The following is a 19,426-nucleotide window of genomic DNA, read 5'->3' as shown; positions in this document are numbered from 1 at the left end:
CTCGTCAATAGGTCACGCCTATGGTCCATTCTTTTAAAACAAGGCCTGGATGAAGTTCTAGTCCACTTTTTAGCATATTTGCACAGAGATCTGAACGCCCGGATGAGGATTAGTCAGGACGGGATGTATCAAGTGACATCAAAATTCATAGAGGTGTTAAGACAGGGGTGCTCTCTGGCACCCCTACTTTTTATCTTATATAATAACGACTTACACAACTCACTAGTAAAACTCACCCATGAAGTCCCGAGAATAAACGGTAATACACTCCCTGCCGTATTGTATGCTGATGATGCATTTTTAATGGCACGTACCCCAAACACCCTATGCATTTTAGTACGAGGTTTTGTAGATTTTATGGCTGTTTTAGATTTAAGGACTCATTTAAAAAAATCATTTTTAATGGCTTGCAGTCCGAAAAAGCACCCTATTTATAAAATCACTGTCAATTTGGATAGTTTACAAAGCACTTTCACTTTTTCTTATCTTGGGTTAGTTTACGCTACAAATGGCTCCTGGTTCGATCATGTGGCACACAGCAGAAGTAAGCTGTCACAAAGTATTAACACAATTTTGGGTCTACCCCAACCCAAAAAGTCTGAAGTAGTTTTAGAAAAACAGAAGTGTCCCTAGGATCTACTACTGACGTAGATGTGGTCTAAAGGAATTGGTTACCCACCGTAATTGTTTAATGGCACAGCCACCACACACACCTAAGATGTCATCCTAAATAAAAACATTTCATGTATGTAGGAAACCTCAAATAGATAACAGCATGCAATTTGAACACTCACTAGGAGATTGTACTATTTGGACTTTTGACAGCCTGTAAAAATACTACAACAAATACATTTTTTGGCAAAACTGTAATATAGAATTAAACATGAATTTATTGCACTTCATAGGTTTTTAAAATAAATACAAAAAATTAATTTGCAATACAAAAAACATGATTACACAGAATACAATATGTTACACAATGAATTAAAAATTGTTCTTGAGTACAAGAGTCGACGCGGCGTTTCGGTTAAAAAACCTTCTTCAGGACAGTTTCTCAAAAGATATATATATCACTCAGGTTTTCCTTCTGAGGTCATATACTAAATGGTGTCCTGATTTGGGTACACATTAGAGGCAACAAATAACCCCCTTGATCAGACTGGGTGTACTTGTGATTGATAATTTCTTATTATCAAATCTTTTAATTCAGAACTGTGTCGGCGGGGCCACCGGTTAGCTTTATATTGCTGTCCTGATTCGAGTGTAATGACTTGATTAGTCGCTGTAGCCGCTAAACAGTTATGGTGGGTAACCAATTCCTTTAGACCACATCTACGTCAGTAGTAGATCCTAGGGACACTTCTGTTTTTCTGACCTTACTCCCCTGGTCCCACACCTTTAAAATTAGGGGGCCTCCTTGATTTTCTCTGAAGTAGTTTTAGCCCTCAAGAAAATCTTCAAACTACAGTGTGCCCCCACCGCAACTATGGAGCATGAGTCTGGGGCTTTACCAAATACAGTAGCATTCAGCGTGAAGAAAACAGACTATGCAGGAAACTTTTGGGAGTCCAGATTTCCTCCTCTGTATATGTGTGCCACAAAGAACTGAAACTGCCCTACATTGAAGATTATATTAGGGCTCGCCCAGCAATGTTCTGGGTTGCAATATGGAAAAACAGTGCGGCAGCTCTCACCAGAGACAAAATGACTGACTGCCTCAGATGTGAGAGGGGTGGGGACATACCATGGCTCTCCGCCGTAAAAGAGAGCCTTAAGAGCGTGAACCACCTGTGCATCTTTTTAAACCCAATTCAATCCGAGTCAATTAACAAAAAGGTGATACAAGAGCCACTGTATAAAAAGTATAGCGATGAAAGGTAGCAGAGAGAGATCAAGAAAACCTCAGTTGAAAGGTATATGTCCATAGAGGACTGTTCTCACTACCCAGATACCTTTTAAAACCTACGGGATACTGAGAAAGAGGGTTGCTATTTCGCTTATGGGCAGGCACTATGAAATATTTACGGTGCTTCCCTCTGGGCTATAATGCCGATCTTGATGCATTGCCCTGCCCTTGCAAAGCACACAGTAACCAAACAATGTTGCACTTTTCATTCTTTTGTAGTTTTTATTCTAAATTCACAAAAGGATGTTTGATACCTTTCTTTAAAAAACGCGCCATTTCCGAATTCAGGGCTGCCTACACGGAAGTGCTAAAACTGGTGGAAGATGAATTAATTTTCCCTGTCGGATCATTCCTGAAGTCAGCCGTACGGACACGCATAACTATGTGGGCCCAATGAAGGTCGTTAGAACTGTATATTATTGTAATGTTGTTAAATGCACCCTATTGATTTTTAATATATGATATATTCTGCTAACCGTGGCCCATTTTAGTTGTTGTTATAAATGTACAGTACCTTTTTGTGCTTGATTATGTTGCTATGTATGAATTGTCTTTTATTGTGCTTTTATGGATATTCTATATTCGAATTAAGATATTTTGAATTGAATTGAATTGAACTACTTCATTTAATTATTATGTCCTGCAGACAAGTAATGCTTTTCTGCGTGGGACACCTTAAGATTCCAGAACAGCAGTTGCTCATTTCTTGTTATGTGCGGTTAATCCCCCCCCCCCCCCCCCCCCTTCCTCCTTGGTATTTGGAGGCATTGTCAAAATTAGAAGAAATAATATATAATTGTGTGCTGCTATAATTAAGGCGTTCACTGCTAAAGTCTTAATTGTAGCAGTGCATAACTATAGTTTTATTTCTTCCTAACTTTCACTGATCGTGACAACATCGCAGTCTGCATAAGGCGCAGATGCAACATTTGTAATGATATAGGTCTCGCATTTGCAAGAGATTAATCTATTTGGCATTGTAAATGACAATGCCTTTAATTTATCGTTTTTTCCCCTTTAAGTGCATTGTCATTTACAATGCCAATAGCTGAAACTCTCGCAAATACGAGACCTATTGTATTGCAAATGCTTGTTCTACTACGCCTAAGCTCTAATGCCTTTTCTTTTTTCCTCATTTCACAGCCCAGCTGTCATTTACCTTTCTTATTTATCGAGTCTTTCTTCTCTTTTCAAGTCCTGTGACCGCAAACATTATCCAATCCGCGCACACTTCCTAGCATCTCAAATCCTAACTATCCAATCGAAGTGGTCCACGCAGGGACGCCTCGCGGAGCCATGCCTGGGCACATTGACAAGCGTCTAACTTAAACCAATCACAGCCTCCAGCGATTGGGGAGGCAGGCATCTAGCAGTTAACCTTAGCCAATCACAAGCCGGCGTGATAAGGGTCAATGTACGGTGCGGGTTAGTCTGTCTCCTCTCTGCTGCCTCTGGCTTTTCGTCGTTGTGGCACGTGACGAAGCCGGATCCGTTGCTGGGTCTTAAGCAGGTTGAGGCGGAGGCCTGACGAGGTGAGCTAGATGGAAAGGTTTCGTGTCGTGTTTCTAGGGTCGCTCTTTTGTTGCCTCACCACCTCACTTAAAGGGGTGCGGCTGAGATCAAAACCAAGGGCCGATGGCGGCCTAGCCTGGCAGACAGTCCCAGCGTAAGCGGAGTCTGAGATGTTAGGCCTTGCCCATGTTTTCGAGGCGCCCCACCTTTAGCAGCCCCTGTAAAAGAGGTCTCATAGGATTCAGGTGTATCCATGTTGGTTCCATGATTGAGGAAGATGGTTTATACTGTGATCTAAGTCGCAATTTAAGTGCTTTTTTTCGTTGTCATTTCTGTTTTTGAAAGGCCTTATTTGACATGCTAGAGTATTTTTATGTGGTTTGATGGTAGACAGCCGTTCTGACCTATTATGTAAACGTTTGACATGTTCTCTGGCAAACATGCAATATTTAATGCACATAGAAGGAACTTCGATGTGTTTTACAAGCCCGTTGGCTATGCACAGCTCGTTGCTGTGGTGTGCGGTATCTGTTCAATGCATTTTCAATCATTGTGAATCTCGCTCATGAAGTGTAATGAAAATGTCCTTTGTGTTCAGTTAGAGAAGTCCAGACATGATGAGGGTTTAGGTTCGGCACCGAACATTTTGCAATCGCCTATTTATCCATTTCTCTTGATCTGCAATTTAACATTTGGATTATACATACGCCTCCATTTTAATCAGTAATATCTACAAAAAAATTGTATAATATACACATGGTAACCGTAGGCAATAGTTATTGTGGGATTATTACTGCCCAGCTGTCTGCTTGCTTCCTACTTCTGTTTTGAGCTGTTAATTCAGCCGCTTCCAAATCCCAGCGTGTTCTGATTGACCCCTAGGTGCAATACCCCGATCATATACTTGATTAGGGCGGGATATGTGTATGTGACGGCGACGTTCATTAAGCTCCTGACATCTGCCTGTCAGTGAGAGATTGATGGTTGCTATCCTAGGATAAAGGAAATGGGATGGGCACAATAAAACTACTGTACTTCACGTCATAATGTGAAATGAGTGATTCTGATAAGTGCAGTTTCGTATTTGGGAAAGTGCATTATCCAGGTTGCACGTTATATATTGCGGATACCCTAAAATTAAAAACAGTATTTTTTGTACGTTGATCGTTTTACATTGAAGAATATGTTGTTTACGAGGTTACATGGAATACATCGTCAGCTGGTAAGATCAATGCACAGATATGTGGGAGCAGCAAGTCACAGCTGCTGATGGGAACCGCTTCCCTTTTAATATTGTTAGGCAGCTAACGTGTAAAGGAAATGAAATAGATCGCCAGCAGCCCATGAGTGAGAGCTTTAATGTATCGGTTGTTTGTATAGGTCCTTTGCCATCTGTTGGTCACTCAAAGGCGTCCGAGCGGAATGAAGATCTTTCTGAGTAGAACTGACGACGACTACCTGAAATGTGCTTAACCAGTTGACAGATCACGAGTTGCTCTGTGTGTCCTAAATGTGGTACTGGCTCCAAATCCCACCGTGACTCGCGTGACCCAATGAGGAGATCCTCAATGAACATAACGGACGCAGAGAGCTCTTAATAAGAGCAGTGCGCAAATGGTGATGATGCGACATGTTCCTGCATATGTAAAATGGTATATTTGTAATAGCGGATTTTCCTAAAATGTTCAAGATATATCCTACTTTTTCAGAGGAGCTGGTAGTTACTACTTTAAATACAATATACTTGATGTTTGTCAAATGTTCGCTCATTCGTATTAAACAACCAGATTGGGGTCGTTGTTTTAGCAAATGGGAAGCGTGATGTGCTCCACGGAGCTCACCGAGAGAGAGAGTAAGGCGTTGTCCAGGGTGAACCTGTTGGACGGGTTGACCTTGTTACAGTTCATCCGGGAAGCCAACTAAAATACTCATAATTATCGATGGAAGAACATATTACGCAAGATGTAGAAACATTTAAAAGTAGTGTTTCGTCAGGGGGGGGGGGGGGGGAAATGCGTCTACTTTCCCCGTCATGTTACTTTTATGCAGAGGGGTCCCCGCCTAAGGGAGCTTAACCTTTTATGCAGTCGTTAACGTTCACGAAACTTCCTCCTCCAGTCACATTATAATGTGCTATTGCTGGTGCATCTTGCAAGGCTTCAGGACAGTCTAGTTTTGCTAACGTGACCAGGTAGGCGGACTTTTCATGTCTCTAAATTTCCACCTGACTTTTTTTTCCCCTTAGTAATAACATTTTGAATTACCTTTATGGTAAATTGGACCCGGAGCGCTCTGCACTATGCACGTATAAAGAAAGTTGGAGCGGTTAGTCCAATCTGAAAAATGCAGACATTTCAGCTTTTGATATCTTTTTATACGAGTGACTGTAAATAAAATGACAATTTTACATAGCACTTGCTTTCTAGGTCGTTTATCTTTTCATATGGTGTTCTAAAACAACTTTTAAAGGATTAGCATAATTGGAAAATAATTTTATCATGCAAAGAACGATAGGAGGGTGACATGAGTTCAGGTGTTTGAAAACTTCTGTTGGACATAAATAGTGATCCGGACCTAGCATGTGGTAGCTAAGCCTAATATCTGCACACCTACCCCCAGTTTACGGCAGTACAAGAGAAAACATAGTAAAAGGTCTTATTGCGCTCGTTTTATGCTTTCATGGTGCCAGCATCCAGCCACCTTTGGTGTTAATCAACCGTACTCCAAACAAGTGCAGAATAGTTAGAAAATACAGAATTGACACCTAAGCGCACACAGTCCAATTTGCATTTGTTAATCCTTTTCCTTAAGTTTCAAATTTCTCACTATTCAAATCTAGTCCAAACACAAACAATTAATGGTTCTTGTTTAATTCAGGAACACATACAAGCACTGCAGCCGACACGTGTTTTGTCATGCTGGGCATTTTCAAGGCTGCAAGATCATGTTAAACAATTATAGGTACACATTTTGTCTGGTGATGGGAAAAGGCCTAGTTGAGTGAGAGTTGTCCAACCAGGCCAATCTTGCTTGGAGTCACCATGAAAAGTACGTTTAGCAGCCATTTAAGGAGGTTGGTGGTGGTCTTATTATTTTTTTTTTTTTTTTTTTTAAGTCTATTACATGAGCAACTTCTTAATGCTGGTTTAATTTGCTCGGAATTCCTAGATCAGATTATGAAACGAGCTGCGGAATGTAGCCTTGTTTATGAAGCGAGGCACACTTTGACTCAATAGTGTTACCTTCATTAATATGTGATAACCTCATTTGTAAAAGGTGCTATGTTGTGAAAATAATTTGCTGTGCCTCTGAATGGAAGTGTGGTTTGTGCTCCAGTCAATCAGAAAACTTGTGAACACCTTTGATTGTCCAAAGTTTATCCATTCTGTCATTAGCTAGATTTACTAGCTATCTAAGAATTCATGAATACATACTCACAAAGGAAATATGGAAGCAAAACTATTCTCCCTGGGTTACTTCAAATTTTTGTAGGAACTAGCTATGCTGCTTTCTCTGATCAGCAAATCCGAAGTAGTGGGCACCAGCCCGCCATAGCCCATTTTAAACACTGGCATTTTAAAATTTTCTGAATTTGAGCATAGAATCTTTAGTTTTTTGCTAAGGCTTTAGTTTTTTAGGTTTTGCCAGGAGAAGCTGTAGCTGGTTGTTTGGTGAACCCCTTTGAGCCATCAGTTGTTAGACTTTTTGGATTACCATTAATTGGTTGAGCTGCCCTTAAAGCAGTGGCATTTCATGGAAGGTAGCATGAAGCTTTAAATACTTGCCTGTCATAACATGGCAATACCACTCTATACCCCCTCCCCCCATACAACCCAAGTGCAGGATGTGACCTTTTGCCAACTGCTGTCTTGCGCTGCCACATTCATATTTTAGCTGCTTCAAAGCTTGTTGAACTGCTTCACAAGTGTTGGCAAAACCAAATGTTCCAAAAATGTTCACAGTGCATGTTTGCACTTATATCTCAACCATCTTGTTTCTTATAGATTTTTAAAACTTTATTACAATATGTCCACTGTATATGCTATTGCATTGGATGGAAACAAAAAACCATGACAAAGCCAACATGTTGGTGTCCAGTAGCAAAGATGAGATCTATTGGCCTTGCTAATTTTTTTTTTTTTGTTGGTATCCCTCGTCTCTCCACCCCCCTCCAAAAAAAACCTGAAAATGATGGTCCTACTTAAGTAATTTTCTTCAGTAGATGTTCATGTCATGTGCGCAGTTCTACAGCTGAAATCCTGGTAGTCCTATTTTTATCATGAGGATCCTATATATGTATACGTGTATATGGTGACATTTCTACTTTATTTTTACATTTTTGTCATACCTACAATTCTTGATGGTCTTTCAGTGCCAAAAGTCCACACCAGTGGAAGCCGTAGATTTTAATAGTGAAGTTAATAATCTATATTATTTATAATCTATAATTGTTGTGAATTTTCACCTTTACTGCTTGTTAATATTTAATCTCTTTGATTTACGGATGCCCCAGGGGCGTGAAATTTAACAATATCTACTTCATCAGCGTGTCTCTAATATTTTGCTAAATAGAGAAAGGTTGGCAGGGGTGTGGCATTAATTAAAATATCTACTTGTTCATGGGGTAGGTTGCTTCATAAATCTGCTTGTCCTGTAACAAAATCAACTTGTCCCTTTGGTGCCATGTTGTACGGCGACAAATTATGGCAGCAATCTCATTATAAAGGAGCTCTGATATAGCCTCTCTGATTATGCCAGGGCTCCTACCATAGTAGTGTTTGAATACTAGTAATCCCTTTATGTTGCTACGTTTCTGCAGATCTACATACTGGGACTGAAGGTAGTGGTAAACAATAGTTCCAGGGTTGGAATGTCCTTTTGAGTCTACGCAAACCTACTAACTTGCATGTTTTTAAGGGTTTTCAACAACTCTTCTCTAATCTTTTCCAATACTGAGAAATGTTGGAAATTTACTCCTGACAATGTCAGACGTAAACCTTCTTCCAGAGTTAGGTAAAAAGTGGTTGGAGGGAAAATAAGGTTGCAAACACTCAGGTTTTCGCATGAGCAAATCTACACATGCATATTTGTTCATGCTAAAATGCAGTTCACAAATATTTTCTAGGAGTACTATTTCATGCCCATCTGCTGTAAATTCTTGTGAATTCACGAAAGCCATATAGCTGCCCTTAATGCAAGGACATAAACCAAGGGTGCACTTTTGAGACTTTCTTTAATAATTGGGCCCCTAATTTCGTCTGGTGTTAACCGTGACCTTTAGTGTTTATTAAAATTCTCTCTGTATCGGCAGGCTTCACGTGAGCGACAGCATTCTGCTCTTTCATAAGGAGCATATCTGCACACTAAGTAGTTTTGTTCAGTGCCAGTAAATAATGTGGCAGTGTGTGCTTTTTTGAGACCAAAAACAATTTTTGCATTTGCCAATGTTTGTATAATGGTGAGGGTCCGGCAGCTCTCACATCAATAAGGTTTTACAAAAACCATGTCACAAGTCACGCATTGCCAAGGCTAAAAAGCTGACCACCATTTCAGACCTACTGGCTTTGCCAATACTTTTTTATTTTTATGTTTCCCAAAATCTTATTGAAACTGGTTACACTGATTTTCTAATATGAATATTTGGGGGAAATACTAGCATGCATCAACACATCTTACTAAATGATGCTGCAAAGAAATGGTACCTGAAATTTTACAGTAGTTTAGCAAAAAAATGTTTTCCTACTTTCATTTTTTAGGGACATTTTTATATTGAAAGCAAATAATCATTAATCTTGCTTTCAAGCGTCTGCAAATATTTGCATCTAATCAGACAGCATTCTGGGAGCATTATGCATAGCCTCATATTGCTAAACTTTGAAACCATGTGTCCAAATTTTTATACTGGAACCACTGTCAGTAGTGCAGTCAGAACTTACATTTACTGAGAGCGCTCAGCCTAATAATAAAGGCTCTCAATTAATGAACCATGAATACAAATTTGAACAGCATTAACATATGCACACAAATATTGTGCCCTTCCTTGATCCTTAATGTGGTACTGCAAACTGGCAGCCAAAGGGTCTGTGCTTCAGGGGGTTGGGCCTGCTTGTCCTAGAGACAAAATGCACATTAAAACTTGTTGCCCTTGACACCAAACAATATGTCCTAGGCGTCAGGCTATAGGAATTCCACATCCCTGGTTGGGAATTTACTTATGATGATTTCCTGCCCTGCTTCTGTACATTCTTGTGAATTCATGAAAGCCTTTCATCTGCACTACTGCAAGAACATATAGCATATGTGCACTTTTGTGACTTAAAGAATTGGGCCTGTTGTTTTTTGAATTTTTATCGGCTGGTTTCACTGTGAGGGAATGCATTCTGCTCTTTCACAAGGAGCATATTGGCACGCAAAGTACTTTTGTTCAGTGCCAGGAACTACTGTGGCTATGTGTAGTTTTTTTTTAGATCGAATCTTTTTTGCTTTTGCCAGTGTTTGTTATGAGGGCCCAGCAGCTCCCACAATAATAAAGTTTTACAAAACCCATGTCAAAACAAGACGAGCATTGACCTAAGCAAAAGAGTGTCCCCCAAGAATACCAAGTAGAATGCTTTAAAGAGTTTATTCTAGAATGCTGACACACAATCCTTGATTAGAACACCTTTGAATTTAACAACAAACTTTACGTACAGATCGAAAGTGTCAGTATGGGAGCTTCCTGTGCCCCTACTGTACATGGCCAAATTTGAATCTAAGTTTGTCTACAAAGTAATTGCTCCATTCTCTGAATCAATTACGCATTGGTCCAGGTATTTAGACAATATCTTTAGGTCGAAGGCCTAAAAGGCTGCGCTTGCGCAGTCTTAGGCCGGAGATTTAATGAGTATGAGTAGCGGTGAATGTCCCGCCCCCGTGCCCCCTCTCTCCTTCATTGGCTGGCTTCCTAAACGGAGGCCAGCCATTGGAGGAGAGATGCGTCACTCCAAACAAGCTCCGTCCTTTTCGGATTTGGGGGCGTCATTTTTGCTGTTCTTTAGACAGTGACGTTGTCCGTCACTCAGGACAGCAAAACACGCCCCCAAATCCGAAAATGGCCGCTCGTTTCTCCAAGGCATTTTCTCCTTGCCTCGGAGAAACGTGGTGGTGTTTTTGGAGCTGCTCGCCTCCCTAGAAGCTGCTCGGCTTCGCTCCTCTCCTCCCTTCCCTCTGCCCTCCTGTCGCGCTCTCGCCTCCCTCCCCCCCCACCCCCGCAGCTCTCCTCCGTCGTGCCAAAAATCACATCGGACCGCATTTGGTCCACTTCTTCACTCCTCCCTAGGAGCTGCTCGGCTCCGCTCGCCTCCTCCCTTACGGCGGATGGGGCTTCCGCCCAGCGCCTCGGAGCCGAGCTGCTGTCTTTACCGCCCACACGCAACACAAGGAGAAGCAAATTGCTCCTGCCGCTTCCTTGCACACACGCTGTGCTGATTCAGAGGCTATCGGCTCTTGCCGCTTTTCCACCCACAAGCGGTGCAGAGGACCCGGCACTCCCCCCGCCCACACACTGCCAAGGCTGTATCTCTAGCAGCCAGTCTGGGGACCCGTGCTGGTGCCCTCTCGTGTGCCAGCTGCATTCAGAGTGACCCGTGTTCCAGTCAGAGGCACCCGCTGTACCCTCTTCATTCATTGTGAATGAACCTCCCATGCCAGGCCCCCCAGCCCCTTCCCAAACTCCTCTACCCCTCTCCGTAGTGCACCCCGCCTTGCCACCTCCGTCCCACAGTCTCCCCAACTGGGCACGTCTGTTCTCTCAGATCACAGTCTCCCTCTTCGTCGTGTGCCCTCCCCCACCCCTCAGTCAGATTCATGGCGCGCGCACAAAGCCCTGTGTTGGGCCGGTGGGGGAGGGGGGCACCTGCTTGGCTGCTCCCAGAAGCGCCGCAGTGTGAACTCCAAGTGCCGCTCCCGCACCCCGCTCTGGGCTCCCACGTGAAAGAAACGGCCCGCCAGGCCCCCGGTTAGAGATGGGTCAGTGCCTGCCTCCCTCGGGTCTTCCCAGCCTCCCCAGCGTGCAGATGCCAGATAGGATCTCAGTCCCCTGCAGTTTCCTCGGTTGACGACGAAAACAAGAGCCGCTTCCTCTGCTCTGGCGCGGGCAGTCAGATAAGTTTTCTTTAAATTTATTTTTTAACCCCCGCTCGAGTCTCCCCCCCCCCCCCCCCCCCCCCCCGCGAGTATTGTGTGGGTGAAATTAAGCCCTTGATTGAAAAAAAATGTTCTTGGGTCTGCTTTTGCTTACGCACATTAAACGCAGATATAAATATGTTTTAACCTTCCTATTGGTTTCTGAAAGAGAGATCGCCTAATGTACAGTTTAGATGTATTGGATTGTTTTGAATGGTTATCTGTAGTCTTCAGATCTCAAATGTATTCAGCGTTGTTTTTGCCTCTTTGCTGAATTGTTTACAGTGAGACCAGCATCTGATTAGTGTGCTAATCAAACCACAGTCTCTATTACTAGAGTACTTTTAGGTTACAAGGTGATGGACCGGATCGACTCCTCTTTCCTTCCCTATGATACCTGCACTTTTTAATTTGTTATACCTTCAGTTTAATACATGCTCCAATATATGATCTATATGAAAGAAAAAGGTGATGAAATGAAAGGAATCCCATGCATTGCACTTGATACATTTTTAGAAGTTTAGAAGTTATTTTGAAACCTATTCATGTGCTATTGGCAATGTAAATGACAATGTCATTTATTTGTTTTGTAGGTGGCTCTATGTGTGGGTGGCTCTGTCTGTGTGAGGGTGGCTCTGTGTAGGGTATAGCTATTGGCATTGTAAATGACAATGCCATTTATTTAACGATTAAGCTATTGGCAATGTAAATGACAATGCCATTTATTGATGATTTAAAAAAAAAAAAAAGAAATGTCATAAGCAGTGCCAAAAGCTCTACCTTTAATGATGCCGAGACCATTGCATTGTAAATGCTTGTTTTTTTAATCTGGACTGGAAACCCTGAGGAGCTACTTGTATTTGTGGCATGGCTTAACTTATGATGACCCCAATATGCGATTTACATAAAGAACCAGTAATAATAAAGTAGAATTTTTAGACATTACCATAAGACACAAACTTCATCAATTGGAAGTTGATCTATTTGTTAAGCCCACATCCAGGAATACATTACTACATTTTGACTGTTTTCACTCCCAATAACAGAAAACCAGTATTCAGTTTGGCCAATTCGTGCGCAGGAACTGTACTAATTTATCTGATGTTGACCATACAGCTCTAAAGATTAAGGAAAAATGTATAGCCAGATGATACCCCAAAAGACTGATACGTGACTCGTATAAAAGGGCGCGTTATTTTGATAGACAATGCTTATTAACAAACCAGGCACTAAAACGGACATAAAAACTGGTGTTTGTAAGTTGTCATTCACCATTGAATGGGAAAATACGCCAAATAAAACATTCAAATTCTATTTTGAATGCTGAAAGGGAAAAAGAACAAACCTCTGTTCGCACATTGTAGAAATAAATATTTAAAGGACTACATTGGAAGATCACGGATGTCACAGTAGAAGTCCGGTATCCAAAAATCCATTGATGGAAATGCCATCCCAGTTGGGAATTTCAATTGTACATTGTTAATTGTTTGTTTTTGCTATTGAAACTACAAACTGGGCTATTTTTATTTATTTTTATTTTATTTATTTAGTGTTTTCCATAGCGCGAACAAGACCCAGCGTAGGGTGTCAGAGCGCTTTATAGTAGAGATTCATCAGTTGTTAATGTTTCATACGTCAGTTTAGCATATAGACATATATACATTCAATTATACAGTTGTTAGGCTTAGTTAAAATGCGATGCTCATCTTTGTTCATGATCCAGCGTGGAGTGACATAGCTTAAAAATATTGTTTTGTCCGTCATGAAGATAAGCACTTTGGAAGAGTATATAGATGAATATACATTCAGTGAAAACTTTGTCTAGGATAGCAGGCCTCCCCTAAGGTCTTTATGGAAGAAATTTGCTCATAAAGTACGATTTCGCTTCCTTTTTAGGTCGAGGTATATCCGGTTTTGCCGAAGGCAAAACCGGATGTAAAGAGATCTTATGCTGTGTAGTAGGGCAGTTTAGACCCGCCTCTCAGCTCCGTTCGCTTCCATTGGCTGGCTTCCTAAACAGAGGCCAGCCATTGGAAGAGAAGTGAGTCATTCCAAACAAGCCCCGTCTTTTTCGGATTTGGGGGCGTCATTTTTGCTGTTCTTTAGACAGTGACGTCATCCGTCACTCAGAACAGCAAAACCACGCCCCCAAATCCGAAAAATATCCAAAGCTTGAGTCCGCCATTTTTCCCCAACCCGTCCCCTGTGAGGTCGCCTCTTCAGTCACCTTGCAGCCTCCCTCTCAACCCCTGCAGACTCCCACCTCCCTACTCCCTTTCGCTCTCACCCGTCCTCCCAGTCCGTAGCTCCATGCTCCGGCAGGCTCCCTCTCGGCGCTTCTTGTCCTGCGCGCAATCTGCCCTGTAACCTCCCACTTCCCTGCACTCTCACTCCCAGCTCGCCTCCATCCAGTCTCCCTCCTCCCGCTACCCTCCCGTCCCCAGCAGTCTCTCGCAGATCTACCCATTGCTGTCCAACCAGCAGCTCTCCACTCGCTCCCAGCTCTCCGCCCTCTCTCTCTCTGCCTTCCGTCTCCCCTCCCATCCCCTGCAGTCTCCGTCGCCGGCCTCCAGTCCCCTCCTCCACGCAGCGCCCCCCGTCAGCCGGGTGATTGTCTCCGGTGCCGGAGGAGGCGGCCCGGCATGTTCCAGGGATGATGCTAGGCTCCGGGCAGGCTCCGGACAGCAGCAGGTTCACGCTGCATCACCTGGCCTGGAGTGACTGAACCTTCTGTTAGCTATGAAATGCAGTTGTCTCACATTTGGCAGACCATTTGAAGTGAGTGAGGGATGGGTGGAGGAGACCTGGGGGATGGGATTTGTTTAAGATATTTGAATGTCCAGTCGCGTCTCGAGACAGCGCCTAGGAGTCAAGCCTCTGTGCGTGACACGCAGATAAAACTGATACAATGCGCTCCCAGAGCGTCCACCTTTTCGCGAGATGAGCCCACTCCTCTTATGTCTCCCCCCCGGATACAATAAGTCAAGCCCGTGGCCACTGCTGGGGAAGCATCGGCACTGCCTGCTTGCCTTCGGGGGTAGGGAGGCGCATAATCTAGCGCGTGTACGGGGGTGGGGGTTTGAGAGCGATGGCATGCCCTAGGATCAGAACATGGGACATGCCTCGTGTCACCCGAAGGGAACTCGGGAGGAATTCTTGCTGCAGTACTTTCCTTCTGCACAGATTGGCAGCTGCTGGAAGCCTCTTTTGCCCTCTTTGTAGACAGATGTTTCTCTTGTTTTTGATCTGTTCACTGTTTATTCTGTGGGGTGTATGTTCAGAGTGTCACATCAACGGTGATTGGGGCATGTTACTCCAGCACTGGTTCCTATCCGTGTACCTGAGCTCTTCAAACTTCTCGCATGGGACCCCCAGCACTCTATAAAGCACGCGTCTCGAGACAGCGCCTAGGAGTCAAGCCTCTGTGCGTGACACGCAGATAAAACAGATACACTGCGCTCCCAGAGCATAGGGATGAAAGATGGTGTCAATTTGCCTACTCCAAGAGGAATAAAGCTCGCTCTGTGGGGCACAAAGCAGCAGTGCAGGCGCCTTCTTCTGGAGCAGAGTGAAACCTGGTGCAGCACTAGGAAAGGGGCTGAAAGTAGCAGATTTGGGAATTCACAGGTGTAGCTCACAAACCCGGTTTCATTTTTATAATTTCACGAGGGAGTCTGCTTTCGAAGCACAGTTTTGTGTGATGGGACTTGTTTAAGGAGAGGCTGAGGCTTAAGCAACCTTGCTTCTTCCAGCATGGGTGGTGGGCTTGGCAGGCCCATGGCGGGGGGGCTTGAATCCTACTGTAACGCTAGAACCGAGGTTAAGTAGTGTTCAGTGCATAGTAGTAGGCAGTGAGCGAGCGACCTAGAGGCACTTAGTGGGCCTCTGTTGCCCTCGATTATACAGACCACCCCCCTAGACACTGCCCTTACGCGGAGAGCACACTACTAACACCACTGCTCTCCGGTATTCTGACCAGCACCTTGGTGACTGGTTGCGCTAGTCGTCAAATTGATGCTGTACCTACTCCAGCAGCCAGTTGGCATATAACACATCTCGGGATGCTTATCCTTTATTTGTGTGGGTGTTTGTATCGCACAGCATGCTAGGGTGATGCCAAGAGACCAGACATAAAATGTAAGACATAGTAACATTCCTAGCCCATACGTGTTGTAAATGTACAATACGTGCGTGGCAGAGAATAAGTACATCTTATCAAAAGGTTCTTGAATCGTGTGTTCACGAGGTAGTGGTTTTGCTTCGCCTAGTCCTTTTAACACTTAGCTTTACCTACAATACCACGAGCGCTTGCTGTGCTCCAATCAAGTAATATGGAAATATTCTACTTTATAGTATGAGAAAGGGAGTCCGATTACGATTTTTGACGCTTTTTATTGTGGTGAGGCGGAGTTCTGAGCTTGAGGTTATTCCATCTTTGTTGAGGAGAGCCGTTGCCATCACATTGTATGGAGGGGTAATAACACTGCTGTACTTCCCCCTCCTACAGCAGTACAACCAGTACCTAACTGCCTCGCAGTCTATTTCCTCTGTGCGGTGCAGAGTGCTTTAAAGTGCCCAAGATTGGGTTATTTTCCATCGGGATCCTAAACTAGCACTCACAGTCTGCACTTGCCCCATTTTTCCTTTCAGCAGGTTCTAACTGGAGCAGAAACTTGGTCCGGGCACCAAAAAAGTGTCTCCATTTGTCAATTCAATATCTAAAAAACAAAAGTGGCCCATGTTTTTCAAATTGAGGCAGTTCCGTGTAAAGACACACTGTATATATGTTTTGCAAGGTATGAAACATTGCATTGATTTGAGCTTGCTGCAGGCTATGTTTGTATTAATACCAAAATACATGTAAAAACCGGCCTAGAATATCATGAAACATGCCCACACACAGCCAAAAATCCCAGCCAGCACACTGACCGGTTAGACCTGCCAGCCCATTGAGCACTGCCTGGTTGCCCTACAGCCCGGTCTATAGGTTTGTGATAACGGGTCGATGCTGGGGAAATGAGACCAGCTCCGTGCTGCCACATTCTGACCAATGTACAAATGAGCATTCTTTCCAGAAGATGCCAGTCAGCGGCTGGCAATGAGCAGCTGCGTCTCCCCAATTAGAAGAGGTAATGGAGCAGTTTATGGGCAGCTAGGCTGTGCCATTTGATTGACAGACCATGTCACTCTGCCAACCCCTCAGCAGCAAACTCCTGTCTGCGCTCCAAGGTAGCAGTGCAGAAATGGTAATATACTGGGAGTCATCAAAAGCCTGCATGCCCATGCAGCTTCTGGTTTCATAGATGAATCCCCCGCCATTGCACAAGGAGTTTGTCGTTTGAACCACAGCTGCCACAAAGCACCTTCTTCTCTTGCTTGCTTCACGCAACTTCTCATTAGTTGCAGATTTTTTCCCCTGCCTATATTTAATACATTGGAATTGATCATACCTTTTTACCGGATCTTTAGACCTGTCTATAGATAACAACTTGGTTGCTGTTAACTGTTCACTTTTTGTAACCCATGACATTTTTTTCTCATCCTGAGTAGTCTGATAATGTATTTATACAGCTATATATTGGGATCCTGCTTTTTCTCGTGTGCCCAGAGATTGCTGGGACCAAAGGCCAATAACAAAGGTGAGTTTGCATTTGCGTCCAAATAAACTGTCTGATGGCCATGTAAGCTGTGCTGCATGCTCTGACCTCTAAAACCCTCTTAAGTCACCAGGTAACTTGATGGAGTAGTCAAGAGTAGGTGGTCTGAAGGTATTGAGTAAAGCAAGATTAAAACACACGCCAATAGGGTTTTTTTTCGGGCATTGCTTCGAAAAAGGAAATCTATTTTAAAAAGCACGGTAGAACAAAAGAACAGTTAAAATGATGAAAGCTATAGTTAAGGCTTCTGGTTTTACCCATTTAAGAGAGCCAACCAAACACTTTAAGATTATAGTTTAAGATCAATGAATGGCCATAGCCCAATCGTTCTTGCACAGTTTTTCAGTTACCTCTGGATTGAACACCCTGTTCCTTCAGCAGGACTCTGCTCTCCTTGGGCCAAATCGAGCAATGCTAACCTAAGACTGACATTTGCTGAGACTAGGATATCCATCTTGGCTCTTTGATGCAATGACTGATGTTATCCAATGGAATTTCAGCAACATTGTCAATCCTTGTGCTGTCCCTTGTACAGCAGATCTTTGATTATCAAAAAGGAGAACAGCGTGGTCTAAGATCAGGTGTGCTTCCTGTTCAAAACTGTTACTAGTAGTACAGTCCTAAGCATTTCTTCACTGTCATATTGAGATTTTGTGATCCATGTCATTGTTATTTAAAAAACAAGCTAAAGTACCTAAGTCATATTAAATCGATGTTTCATATCTTAAGGTGAACTGAACACAGGTTAGATGTTTTCAGTACCTCCATTTAACCTAGCATGAATTTAGTCTATTTACCTAACAAATTAACACACTTCTAAAAGTCCAAAATACTACAAAATGCTTTATCTGAGGTCAGGGCAACATCCACAACCTGGGACATCCAGTATCACAGGATGGCCCACTGGCTGACAGTAGAGCTCAGGGTCACCTTCAAAATACACTGCTTCATGAACCAGCAACTAAAGACCCAAATCAAGAAATACACTCCACTCTAGCCACCTTAGCATTCTCATCGTCCCTAAATGAATTGCAAGTCCCAAAGAGACCGGTGCTTCTCGGTGGCTGGACCTAATCTTTGGAAAAACTTGGCCCAACAGTTGCAAACCCCAACAATTTCTGGCATTCAGAAGACAACTAAAAAATGTTCAATTCTATTTTCTGACCTGTGGTCTGATTCACCCCTCTCTAGTACTTAAAGGAATGCGTTGTACAGGATGCGCAATACAAAATATATAAAGTCTGAGATTACTGTGGACTAAAGCAGAATGGGTTCATGGTACCATCTGAACATGCTCAATTCTAATGAAGGGGGTCTCTGATGAAACAGAAAGCACACAACCTTTTCTCCTTGGATTGTGGAGGTGTTCCTTTCTATTATGGTATATCCACTTGCATCCCTTATATGACCGTTACACATTATTGTAGTTATACAGGTGATAGTGGGGAAATGAGCAGCAAGGAAGTGATGGGAGGAAATGCTGGCACTAAATGTCTTGGAATTTCGCTGGGTGTTATTCCAGTCAATGTTTTTGACTCTTTGTACCATCGCATGTGCCATACGGGGATCACCCACCTACAAATCAGCCTTGACTTAAACATTGGAAAGGACTGTCCAGCTCAATCTGCTGGACCATGTCCATTCTGAATGGAAACACTGACAACCCTATGATGCTCTGGGTCTGTCAGTTGGCCTAGAGCTTCATCAGCGAGGTGCAGCTTATGACCTCATGTCATGGCTGTGTTGTTTTACTTTGCAGCTTTGTCATGAATGATCACCCTTCTGTGTCATGCAATATTTACCAGGGCGCATTATTCTGCCCCTTGCTGCTCTCTGCGCCCACAGGTCTATTGCGTCCCTGGTTACTCACCTGGTTGTCCTCGCATGTGTGAACATGTCCTGGTCTCTGTCCAGAGTTTGTAGCTGCATGCTAATGCACAGTGCTCGCTTATTTTGGACATAGCAGTTGTTTCCGTGCCGCCGGTGCGTCCTAGGGTGGAATGAGGTCAGCTGCCTCTTGAGGGAGTCACATCCTCCTCTACGCTGGCTTGCCTACTGTCTGCCAGTCGATGAATAAGCCCATTTCCTCCCCATTGACTGCGGCGCAGCGCCTTTGATTGGCTGCTGCGCTGGGAAGGTAGAGCAGGTCCTGATGAGATGCTCAGCAACCTTCAGGTTTTCCTACATC

At 43.4% G+C, this 19,426-nt stretch overlaps 1 protein-coding gene across 2 annotated transcripts in view; it reads left to right on the top strand.

Annotated features, from left to right (window-relative positions):
• Positions 1–3,287: 3,287 nt before the first annotated feature.
• CANX (calnexin) overlaps positions 3,288–19,426 on the top strand; it is a 468,009-nt gene continuing 451,870 nt past the window's right edge. Inside the window, exon 1 of one of the 2 annotated variants that reach the window (XM_086931347.1) lies at positions 3,288–3,438. The gene's annotated coding sequence lies outside the window, so the exon portion shown is untranslated. The remainder of the gene's footprint in view (positions 3,439–19,426) is intronic. The other variant, XM_086931348.1, reaches the window with a different exon arrangement.

Source organism: Lissotriton vulgaris, chromosome 7 (genome assembly GCF_964263255.1).
Source record: "Lissotriton vulgaris chromosome 7, aLisVul1.2, whole genome shotgun sequence".
NCBI classification, from domain to species: Eukaryota; Metazoa; Chordata; class Amphibia; order Caudata; family Salamandridae; genus Lissotriton; species Lissotriton vulgaris.
Note: the sequence above shows the minus strand (reverse complement) of the source record. Positions and strands in the feature narration are given on the sequence as shown.